Source organism: Phacochoerus africanus, chromosome 9 (genome assembly GCF_016906955.1).
Source record: "Phacochoerus africanus isolate WHEZ1 chromosome 9, ROS_Pafr_v1, whole genome shotgun sequence".
Lineage (NCBI taxonomy): Eukaryota > Metazoa > Chordata > Mammalia > Artiodactyla > Suidae > Phacochoerus > Phacochoerus africanus.
In genome coordinates, this window is record NC_062552.1 from 36,758,306 (window position 1) to 36,770,726 (window position 12,421).

Consider the following 12,421-nt stretch of genomic DNA (forward strand, 5'->3'; position numbering starts at 1 on the left):
TAAGCCAATATCTTTGATGAATACAGATACAAAAATTCTCAACAAAATTTTAGCCAACCGAATCCAACAACATATTAAAAAAAAGATTATACACCATGACCAAGTGGGATTCATCCCAAGTTCAGGAGGATGGTTCAACATATGCAAATCAATCAATGTCATATACCACATTAACAAAAGAAAAGTCAAAAACCACATGGTCATCTCAATAGATGCAGAAAAAGCATCCGACAAAGTCCAACCATCCATTCATGATAAAAACGCTTATCAAAATGGGCTTAAAGGGAACATAACATAATAAAAGCCATTTATAACAAATCCACAGCAAATATAATACTCGATGGAGAAAAGCTGAAAGCCTTCCCACCAAAATCTGAAACAAGACAAGGATGCCCACTCTTACCACTTTTATTCAACATAATATTGGAAGTCCTAGCCACAGCAGACAAACAAAAGAAATAAAACGTATCCAAATTGGAAAAGAAGAGGTAAAATTGTCACTGTATGTAGATGATATGACACTATATATAGAAAACCCTAAGGACTCAACACAAAAACTACTCGAACTGACCATCAAATTCAGCAAAGTAGCAGGATATAAGATTAACATTCAGAAATGTTACATTTCTGTATACTAACAATGAAATATTAGAAAAGGGATATAAACATATAATATGTTTTAAAATCGCACCCCAAAAATTAAATACCTGGGAAAAAAATTAAATACCTGACCAAGGAGGTGAAAGACTTATATGCTGAGAACAATAAAAACATTCATCAAGGAAATTAAGGAGGAGTCAAAGAAATGGGAAGATATTCCATGCTCCTGGGTTGGAAAAATAAGTACCAAAAAAAGGCCATATTCCCCAAACAATCTACAGATTCAATGCAATCCCTATCAAGTTACCCATGACATTTTTCACAGAACTAGAACAAATAATCCAATATTTATAAGGAACAATAAAAGACTCAGAATTGCCAAAGCAATCCTTAGGAACAAAAACCAAGCAGGAGGCATAACTCTCCCAGACTTCAGGCAATATTACTAAAGCTAAGACATTGTGGTCCTTGTACCAAAACATACATGTGAACCAATGGAATAGAATAGAGAACCCAGAAACAAACCCAGACACCTTTGGTCAATTAATCTTCAACAAAGGAGACAAGAACATAAAAAGGGGGAAACAAAGACAGTCTTTTCAGCAAGTGGGGCTGGGAAAACTGAACAGCCACATGTAAATCAATGAAACTGAAACACACCCTCACACCATGCACAAACAAACTCAAAATGGCTTAAAGACTTAAACATAAGACAAGACATCATCAAACTCCTAGAAGAGAACGTAGGCAAAACATTCTCTGACATCAACCTTACAAATGTCTTCTTAGGTCAGTCTCTCAGGGCAACAGAAATAAAACCAAAAATAAACAAAGGGGACCTAATCAAACTGACAAGCTTTTACACAGCAAAGGAAACTATTAAAAAAAAAAAAAAAACAAAAAGGCAACCTACAGAATGGGAGAAAATAGTTTCAAACAATGCAAGTGACAAGGGCTTAATCTCTAAAAATATGCAAACAACTTACACAACTCAACAGCAAAAAAAGCCAACAACCCAATTGAAACATGGGCAAAAGACCTGAATAGACATTTTCTCCAAAGACAACATACAGATGGCCAACAAGCATATGAAAAAATGCTGAGCATCACTGATTATTAGAGAAATGCAAATCAAAACTACTATACTACTATGAGATACCACTTCTCTCCAGTCAGAATGGCCATCATTAGTAAGTCCATGAATAACAAATGCTGGAGAGGGTGTGGAGAAAAGGTAACCCTCCTACACTGTTGGTGGGAATGTAAGTTGGTACAGTCACTATGGAAAACAGTATGGAGGTACCTCAGAAAACTAAATATAGAACTGCAATATGACTCAGCAATCCCACTCTTGGGCATCTATCTGGACAAAACTTTCCTTGAAAAAGACACATGCACCTGTATGTTCATTGCAGCACTATTCGCAATAGCTAAGACATGGAAACAACCTAAGTGTCCATTGACTGATGAATGGATTAAGAAGATGTGGTATATATACAGACAGATGGATTATGGATTATCACGTCTTGTTTTCTACAATAAGTTATCATCCCTTGCTTTCGTTATGTATTTTGATGCTCAAATTGTCCCAGATTTGTCTTGTCTATTGTCTGTCTCCTCAGGAAGAAAGTAAGCCCGCTGAGAGCAGGAATTGGGTTCGAGTCTCTTGTTTATCTGTCTTGTTCACTGCCTGGTCCATAATGAACAATCCATACATTGTGTTGAATGAATGAATGAATGTGCACATATCGGGATCATCACATCAGCCAGTGAAGTACATTTAATCACTTGCATTTTACAGACAAGGAAACCAGAATTCAGGCACTAACATGCCTAAGAGTGAGAAGCTAGTAAACAATAGAGCCCAAATTCTGACTCAGGACTCCTCAATCTCGGCACCTGCACACCCCAGTTATGCAAGAGAAATCCAATAAAGTCACACAGAGGACACGGTGTGAGGGTCACCACTTGCCACCCTGACCTGGCGTGGGAAGGACTTGGGTGTTGGAGGAGTTGGCAGGGGCTACCTCTGCAGAAGGCTCTGGAGCCCAGAAGGGAGTGGACGAGCTCAGAGCCAGAATCAGTGAGGCAGGTCAGGGCCAGGGAGGCCAGACAAAGAGTATATATAGGGAGAAGGAATAAGACAGGGGATTGGGAGTTGGTATCTCATTCACTCATTCATGCAACATGCACTGAAGATCTACTAGATTCCAAACACAATACCAGACTTTGGGAGTTAAAAAAAAAAAAAAGGTTGGAGTTTTCACTGTGGCACAGTGGGTTAAGAACCCGACTCTGGTGGCTCAGGTCACTGCAGAGGCACAGGTTCGATCCCTGGCCCAGGAACTTCCGTATGCTGCAGGTGTGGCCATAAAAAAGATAATTAAGACATAACACTTGATCTCCAAGGACTTAAGAGTCTAAAAAAGCAGAGGAGTTTCTGTTGTGGCTCAGCGGTTAGCAAACCCGAGTAGCATCCATGAGGATGCAGGTTTGATCCTACCTCACTCAGTGGGTTGAGGATCTGGCGTTGCCATGGCTATGGTGTAGGTCAGGGGTTACAGCTCCAATTAGACCCCTAGCCTGGGAACTTCCATGTGCCGCAGGTGTGGCCCTAAAAAGACAAGCCTGGGGGGACACGGGTTTGATTTCATCCACCAGGGGTTGGCAAACTTTGTAACATTCAGCAAATGGTGAATATTTGAGGCTTTGAATTCTGCCTTTGAATTCTGCCATAGACAGTGTGTAAATGACAGGGCAAGGCTGTACTCTAGTCAAACTTTATGTCCAAGCAGGCTGCAGGATGAGTTTGCCTTTCCCGTCATAGACCATGGGCAGCCAGGCAGTGTTTCAGCAGAGGAGAGTGTCCAAGGATTTATGAGACTAGAAGGTGTCAGGTAGATTGAAACAGGAGGCTCGTGGGGAGCAGAGTGAAGCAGCTCGGCTGTGAATTTCTAAGTCTGAGCAGGACGGCAGGCAGAGGAAATGAAAAGAGATGTAAAAGCCACTTTGCACGAGTGGAGGGACCGAACAGCTAAACTAATAAAGGAGGGAAGAGTTAAAAGTGGAGCCCATATCTGAGCAAGGGGAAGAGGGAGAAAAGCAGCAACTTTGTGATTTAATTTCAGGCAGTGCTCTGCTGCTCTGGAACAGAGATATAGATAAAGATATTCATCAGGAATTGCAAAACAAATCAGAAAAAAATTGCTTCCCCATGACTGCAAAGGCAGAGATTCTTTTTAGAAGCAAATATTACCTGCAGGTGGAAGGGAAGGGATTGGTGGAGATGGAGAGGGGGAGAGGGAATATCTTCCAAATATGCTTTCTGCTAAACTTGAAGAGAAATGGATACATCTGGAAAATTCAGAACGGTTTGCATAAGCGATGCGAGGCTGTTCAGGCCCTGTTTTACAAACCCCAGGTGTTACATAAGATAATGTTGCTAAAATGTTTGGGGCTTGGGGAGAGAGACTGTATAAACATGGGGTTTTACTATCGCTCATAAAAGATGATTGTACAAAAACCTCAGAAAAATCGAAAACTCTGTATAGTATAAATGAATGGCTTCTCTTCTTTTACGGCCGTGCCTCACTCAAGGCTTGAAGGCATGATGAGAAATGGGCAGCTGGAGGCGGAGCCAAGGTATTAGGATTTAGCACACTGCCTCTGTCTGTTGTGTTCTGGTGACCCTGGTGCATGGGTGAAATATTTGGTGGTGAGGTAGGCCTACAGGCAGGGGTTCACGGGCTCTCCGGGCCAGGCGTGGGAGGCAAAATGAGCGACGACGGAGCCATCAGCAGAGGCACAGGGAACTGGCCGGTGCAGGTAGCCAAGACTCTGTGCGAGAATTCCAGGGGAACCTGACCTCCATGCATCTCCTCAGCGTGTTCCACTTTCTCAAGTAAAATGAGATGTGAAATGGACTTGTGTTTTAGCAGCAGCGTTTTGTCTTTCTTTGACCACAAGGGGACAGAAGAAGAAGAGCTGGCTGTGCGTGCAGCACAGGCGGTAAGAACTTGAGCACCTCCTGAAAACTGGAAAATCGGACAGAAAGAAGAGGAGGAGGAAGGGTGGGGAGTAAACCCTCATTTTCTGGCTCTTTCCATGGTACCACCAAAGGAGAGGATGGGAGGCAAGGAAAGAGCCACGGCCTGAGAAACAGGTCAGGGGTTCAAGTCCTGAGTCTGCCACTTGCTAGAGGCCGGGCCTCAAGCTACTTACTCACTCTCTCAGAGCCTCCTTTCTTCATCTGTCAAATGAGACAGAAAAGATCTCTGGACTTTTTTTTTTTTTTTTTTTTAGGGCCACACCACGGCATATGGATGTTCCCAGGCTAGCGGTCAAATCAGAGCTGCAACTGCCAACCTACACCATAGCTCACAGCAACGCCTGATCCTTAACCCACTGAGTGAGGCCAGGGATCGAACCCTCATCCTCATGGATCCTAGTGGGGATTGTTAACTGCTGAGCCACAAAAGGAAATCCTGATCTCTGGACTTTTTAAAGACTTTGTAAACCACCAAGCCCAAGGACTGCCCATTTGGTTCAGACTAGCCTGGTTTTGATCATATATGATCACTGCCAAGTCTCTTTGCCAACAAGAACCAGGGTGTTCTGACTTCACGTGTCAACTGCAGCCCTGGTTTTCACGGAGGGCTGGAAGGGCTCAGGTGCTGAAATCTTTACAGAAAGACTCCCTGCTGTGTTCTGGGGGTGCAGACAAAGCAGGTGGAGAGACCTGCAATCAGTATCGTTCAAGGCAGAAGCATAGTGCAAGGCAGGCTCCGAGAATGACAGGTGGCCCGGTGCAAGGAGAGAGCGTTCCCTGGCTTTGGAGGTTTGCCTGCTCGTAGCTGTGCGATCGTGAGCAAATCACACTGCTCTTTGAGCTGTGTCCTCTACCTCCCCAGGATGATGGAACTGGTGTGTGAGGTCAGCGGGAAGAGTAAATGGAATAACATATGGAGGAGCATGGGGCGAAGCGCTGATCTGGGTTTGATGGTTATGATGAGCAGGTTTGAGTCCATAAATTCATCTTCCCTTCCACCCCTCATTTGGCTAATCCCACCGCTGGAGCCCTCTGATGGGAGGAAAACTGCTCTCAGCTCCTGGAGGGCAGAAGTCGTGTCTTATCTCTATGCACCAAGGTCTATGCACCAAGGTCTAGCACAGGGCTTGTGGGACGGGGCTTGTTCTGCCACGGTCAGCGGACAGAAAAGAGTGCATTTAATGGACTGGCCAGAGAGAGGGCCCCACCTCCCTGTGTATTTTCTACCATCCAAGGAAAGGATGGGGAGAAATAAACCCGCCCCGATCTCTGGCGTGTTCTGGCCCACCCCCCACCCTCTCCACCCTGATGCCTCAGGGAGGCTGACCTACAGGCTGCAGCAATGGTACCTGGCTCTCGGGCTTCTAATTGGGTTCGGTCCATGGGAAGTGCCGACGGGAGACCAGAAAATGAGGCATAACGTGAGATGAGATTTTTATTACCGGGATCCCTCCTTGCCAAGTCACTGTGGATGGTGGCTTATGTCTGCTGAGGGCCACCGCCCCTGATGGCTGCTCTTTCCCTACAGCTGCCATCTGCGGCTCCAGTAGTAGGTCTGTCCCTTTATCCCATGAGGCCCAGGGGAGGCAGTGGCCTCCTGCCGTTGTCAGCACCAGGACAGGCACTGTCCTGGCACCTGCCCAGAACTGTGTGTTAACCTCCCCATTGATGTCACCGCCTGTTAACACCCAGGGACCCTGACTTTTTACTTGTAAAAGAAGTTACGCAACAACAAAATGTGATTTGATAGGGAAATGAAGGCTGCTGAGAACATAACTGCAAAAGTCGGAGCGCACAGGGCCTGAGGAGGAGAGGTTGCTTTAAGACATTTCTGGGGAGTTCCCGTTGTGGCACAGTGGTTAACGAATCCGACTAGGAACCATGAGGTTGCAGGTTCGATCCCTGCCCTTGCTCAGTGGGTTAACGATCCGGCGTTGCCGTGAGCTGTGGTGTAGGTTGCAAAAGCGGCTCGGATCCTGCGTTGCTGTGGCTCTGGCATAGGCCGGCGGCTATAGCTCCGATTAGACCCCTAGCCTGGGAACCTCCACATGCTGCGGGAGCGGCCCAAGAAATGGCAAAAAGACAAAAAAAAAAAAAAAAGACGTTTCTGAGCGGGGGCAAAAGCAAGGCTGCTCCATCCAGAAGGTGAGGACAAGACCCAGAGCACTGAATCCACAGTGGAGCTGCTCCTTCAGGAGCTGGGGGTGGTGGAGAGGGTGTGTGCAGGAGAGAAGGCGCTGGTGGTGACAAAGGAGAGAAGAAGAGCTGGACTCAGGAGGTGAGATCGTCTCCAAGGCCTGAGCAGAGTGAAGCCAGACTCCTGTGTCCTTTGCCCCCCGCTGCTTCCTCACAGCCAAGCATCTTGCCAGCTCCTTGCACGTGAGGCCAGTCTGTCCTCGGAAGGACAGACGACCCGCCGTGGAGAGGGCACATAGGAGGGCGATAAAGAGAAAAGATAAAGAGAAAAGAAGCCAGCTGTTCAGGATGACAGGCATTTTCCGGGGGTTCCTGGGCCGCTGGTCTGCCAAGTGGCTTGTGGCCACTGTTTGAGGAGCGTGGCCCTAGGAATTGGGCCACCTGGGGTTACAGGGAGGCGGGGGTTAGGGAGAGGGTCAGACTCCAAAGGTGATGGCTCTGTTTTCAGCTGAGTCAACAAAGGGGCTCAGTTTACATAGAGAAGCTTGGCCACTGTACTGGACATATCATGACCCCCAAGCCAGCCATGTCTTTAGACTCCCTTGTCACCCAACACATGGCACCCATACTCTCCTTTCACCAAACTGAGCATGTCTGTATGTGTTCAGAGTCAGTCTTCTCAGCTGGACTGTGCCCTCCGTGCAGAGTCCCCCACACCCAGCATCCTGCCCTGCCCTCAGGGAGCCCCAGTCTGAGGGGAGACACAGCCCAGCCTCAGGGAACCCCAGTCTGAGGGGAGACACAGCCCAGCCTCAGGGAGCCCCAGTCTGAGGGGAGACACAGCCCAGCCTCAGGGAGCCCCAGTCTGAGGGGAGACACAGCCCTGCCTCAGGGGGCCCCCGTCTGAGGGGGAGACACAGCCCTGCCTCAGGGAGCCCCCATCTGAGGGGAGACACAGCCCTGCCTCAGGGAGCCCCAGTCTGAGGGGAGACACAGCCCAGCCTCAGGGAGCCCCCATCTGATAAGGTGTTCCTGGAGCACCCTGTGTGATGTGGGGGATGAGATTTGACCACTGGCTTCATAGAAGGAGCTGACTCTAGAGGTGAAGGTCAAAGGTGCTGAGAAAGTGATTCACCAGAGCCCCAGGTCTTGTGTGCACTGTGGAGTCAAAGGCCGCAGGGAGCCACCTGGTGCCACAGAGAGGCCAGTCCCTGCGCTCAGGGAGCTCTGCCAAGGCCTGGAGCCTGTCAGCCTGAGCCACTCGCAGATGTTCTGCTCAAGCCCCATCACTCTGCAAGGTCAGTCTGCAATATAGGCTTTGGGATATTACCAACCATGTGTAATTCTCTAAACCATTAGTCCTGCTTAAACTGTGAAAAACTAGCAGGGGCTCAAGGTCAGGTGGCCCCTGCCCATCTGGCCCTGGAAGGAAGGGGGATGGGAGAAGAATTGGCCCTTAACATGTTGGGGAAGGAAGGGACCAGCATGGTGAGGGCACGGGTCTGGGCCTGGGTGCCAAGAAGCAGGGTCCGTCTCTGAGGCTGCTGGAAGTGTGTGGGGGCTGGAGCTGTCTGGCAGCCGTGTAAACGCTGCCCCAGAGGAGGGTGTGGAGCGAGTAGGAGGAGATCAGCCACTGACCACGTAAATCCACACCGTCATCTCAAATTCCCAGGTGTGAACGCATCCATTCACGTCTCGGAGCAGCATCCAGCCTCTCCCTGGCACCCAGTACCTTCGTCTCATCAGACAGGGCAAAGGATGACACCAGGCTTGGGAGGAGGAGGGGGGACATGGAGGTTCTGACACAACCTTCCTGATGAATGAAAGGCCAAGCTGGTAGAAGGTGCTAGAAGAATGAACTTCTTTCAATCTGGGGAAGAGCTCCTGTGGGGGTGAACCTTGGAGAATGACTTTCTGAGCCCCCAGCTTGGGCCCAGGAGGCGGTCTCTCCAGGGGTCGCCAGCCACAGGTTGATGGGGAGATCCCGGAAAGCGTGGAGGTTGTGGGCTCCATCCCAGCTCTCACAGGAGCTCCTTAAGGGCAAGCGGCCTTAGAACCCGCTGACCATTGAGGTGATCCAGTCCATACCCTTCTCCGGGCGCAGATGGGGACACTGAGGTCCAGACAGGCCAACTGGCTTCGCCGTGGTCACACAGCCCTAAGTGGCCAAAATAAGAAACAGAAGAGAGGGCGCCGGGGCTCTGTCTGGTCCTCCTTCAGACGTCACCCCCTGGGCCTCCCAGTCCTCAGGGTTCGGGGGGCTCCCGTGGAGCGGACTCTGAGGTGGGGTTAGCAGACAAGAGCTGTACTGGGGTGCCGGGGAAGGAAAAGAAGGGACAGAAGCAGGAGGGGCAGAGGGAGCAGCCTCAGCCGACCCTCTGCGGGGGATGAAGATGAGGCGGTCCACACTGGCCTGTCCCTGCCTGGGGGCTGCTCCATGAGGGTGTGACCTCGGCCAAAGAGCTCTCCTCAGCCACAGCCAACCCTCATAAGGTTGGCAGGAGGGGAAATGGAGGCTTCCTTCCCGAAGGGGACCCGGGGGCCCATCACAGAACCACCACACTGGTCCAAAAGGGAGCACACTACCTGCCTCATAACTCAGGCAGGTGATGTGAGCCTTCAATCCGGTATCATACACACGTGCACATTGACAGAGACAGAAGGCCTGTGAGGAGGTCTCCAGGGCGGGCCCACTGTGGGCAGCTCTGGTTTGGGTGTTGACAAAAGCAGGCACACGTGAGAGGAGCTACACCTGCCCCTGTGCATGTCTGTGGGGCCTCAGAAGGGAGGCGGGTGGCCTGCGGGCCCCATGCTTCTCCCAGGCGCCGCTGTGTGTCTCCTGGTGGGACCTCTCCCTTGCCATTCCAAGGGCAGCAGGCCCAGCACCCTCTAACAGGAAGGCCTTTGGGGACAGTGTCCATCGGCCAGCCAGCAACAAGGGCACCCGCCCCTCCCTTCCTTGGCTTCCCAGACGCATGCAGTCGGCAGCAGGGGAGGCAGCGCCCGAGACTCTGGGGTGAGTCTAGGATAAACTACCAGTGAGTCCAGATGGAAAGACAGCGAGCTTTTGCACACGGTTTGGTTTTGTTCGTTTGTGTGTTGGCCACCCCAGGACATATGGAGTCCCGAGGTCAGGGATCAGATCTGAGACACAGTTGCTCCCTGAGCTGCAGCTGCAGCAATGCTGGATCCTCCACCCACTGTGCTGAGCCGGGGATCGAACCCACGTCCCAGTGCTACCAAGATGCCACTGATCCTGTTACACCACAGCGGGAAGTCTGAAGACACGGCCATTAATCCACTGCCAACACTTACCAGCTGTGTGGACAGGAGGCGACTTCAGTTCCCTCACAGGAAAAATGAAAGTAATAATAGAGAAGATTAAATGCCCTAGCATGTATAAGATGCATATGATGCTGTGCTAGGCCTGCGGAAAATTCTAGACCCCTTCCCTCCTTCTTTGCACCTGTGTTTGGGAAGACAGCAGGGAATAGGACTCGGGGAGCCAGCTCCCCTTCTTCTAACGCTCCTGATGGAGAAAGGAGCCGGCTCCCCCCAAACCTGGCATCCTCCCACCGTGTCAGACCCTTTGACAACAAAGCCTGTGGCTTCAGCACTTGCTTTCTCCCCAGGTTCCTAGCCCACTGCCAGGCACCGTACAGTGGTGGAACCCCACCGACGTGAGAGGAAAGGGGTGTTCTCTGAGGAGGGCTGGGGGCCCGGGGGGGGCGCTTCGAGACTGCCGATGCCTGTGGACAAGGTTCTGAGGTGGCTGCTGGGATGAGCGAAACAGATGATTCACTCCAGAGGAAATAGGATTTTCCCTGGTCTTTGGAGCCAGGTTAGGCCTGGCTGAGTGAAACCTTGAGAGATTAAATAAACGAAAGACGTTTCGAGATTGAATCTGTGTCTCCTTCCTCAAAACCCCCCAAACCCCCAGCGCCTTCTTGGAACTGGCAGCCCTCCCCCAGCACCTAGCTCCTAGAATGTTCGCCCTCTGGCAGAGGCTGGGGGAGGGGAGGGTCAGGAGCTCAGGTTCAGCAGAGACAATTAAAGACAAGTGAGTGCTGCTTCTTTTAATAGATTCCCAGACTGCGAGCAGCTTCAGCGACACAGCTGTGAGAAGGATGGAAAGGGTGGCCCTTATAAAGGACTGGCGCAGGGTGGCTCACAGCCAGACGGGAAATTGGAGGTGAACGCTGAGGAGGAAAACCTATTACTTTGTTGCTCATGGGTGTGTGTGTGCACACGCATTTCAGACCACAGAGGGCAGAGGCGGGGACAGGGCACCGGGGGAAGCTGCTCCTGGTTTCTTGCTCTTGGCCTGGTGCAGAGGCTGCCCTGCCCCCAGCTCCTCATGCCTCCTGGCTTCTGGGATTTGCAAAGAATTCCTCTGGTGACCCTGCTTCCTTCAGGCGGGTGTACTGGAACTCCATCTTCAATTAATTAAAACAATCCTGGGGTTTTCACTTCCCAGGTAGGAGCTGGGGTGCTGAGGGAGCCTCCAGCCTCCCTCCAGGGGGTGGCAATGCCCCCTCACTCGGCAGGTCGTAATGTGCTTATTCTTAACTCAGTGCACTGGCTCTCTGCACACTGGCCCCCACAGCACAGCCTCCAACAGCCAGAGCTGGAGCCGCACAGTGTGCAAGCTCAGACCCCTTCACGAGTCCCCCCGCCGGGGCAGGCGCTCCATCACCATCCAGGTCTACAGCGGGCCTCCGTGCAGGTTTGTTAAAACGATAAACAGGAGGAGAAACTTCTGAAGCTTGAAAATAGATCAAGGAAATTTCTCTGTGAATATACAGGTTGCCCAGAAGAAGCAGAGAAAGCCCAACACATAAGACACATTTTAAACAGGAATCATTTTATATATATATATAACTGAGTTACTTTGCTGTATAGCAGAAATTGGCACACTGTAAATCAACTATGCTTTTTTTTTTTTTTTTAATGGCCACGCCCGCAGTGTGTGGAAGTTCCTGGGACAGGGATTGAATCCAAGCCACAGCTGCGACCTACACCACACTGGATCCTTTAACCCACTGGGCCGGGCTGAGGATCCAACCTGTACCTCTGCAGTGACCCATAGCCACTGCAGTCAGATTCTTTTTTTTTTTTTTTTAGGGTTGCTCCCACAGCATATGGAGGTTCCCAGGCTAGGAGTCTAATCGGAGCTGTAGCCCCTGGTCTACACCACAGCCAGAGCCACAGCAACGCGGGATCCAAGCCACGTCTGTGACCTACACCACAGCTCACGGCAACGCCGGATCCTTAACCCACTGAGCAAGGCCAGGGATCAAACCCACAACCTCATGGTTCCTAGCTGGATTCATTAACCACTGAGCCACGAAGGGAACTCCTGCAGTCAGATTCTTAACCCTCTGTACCACAGCAGGAACCCCTAATTATAATTTTTAAATATATTTTTATTATTTTTTTTAAAGGGGCCGAGGAGAAAAGAAAGATCATGCTAAAAGTTGGAAGAATTCAGGCAAATCTCAGCCTCTTTTGCAGACTGCAGGACAAGAGCATTGCTCAGGAAGAAACCATCCCAGGCACAGAAAACTGGAATTCTTGGCCCCTACCTGGTGGGCACAGCCAGGACCAAATCTCCAGGTAGGCTGGCCATTAGAGGAA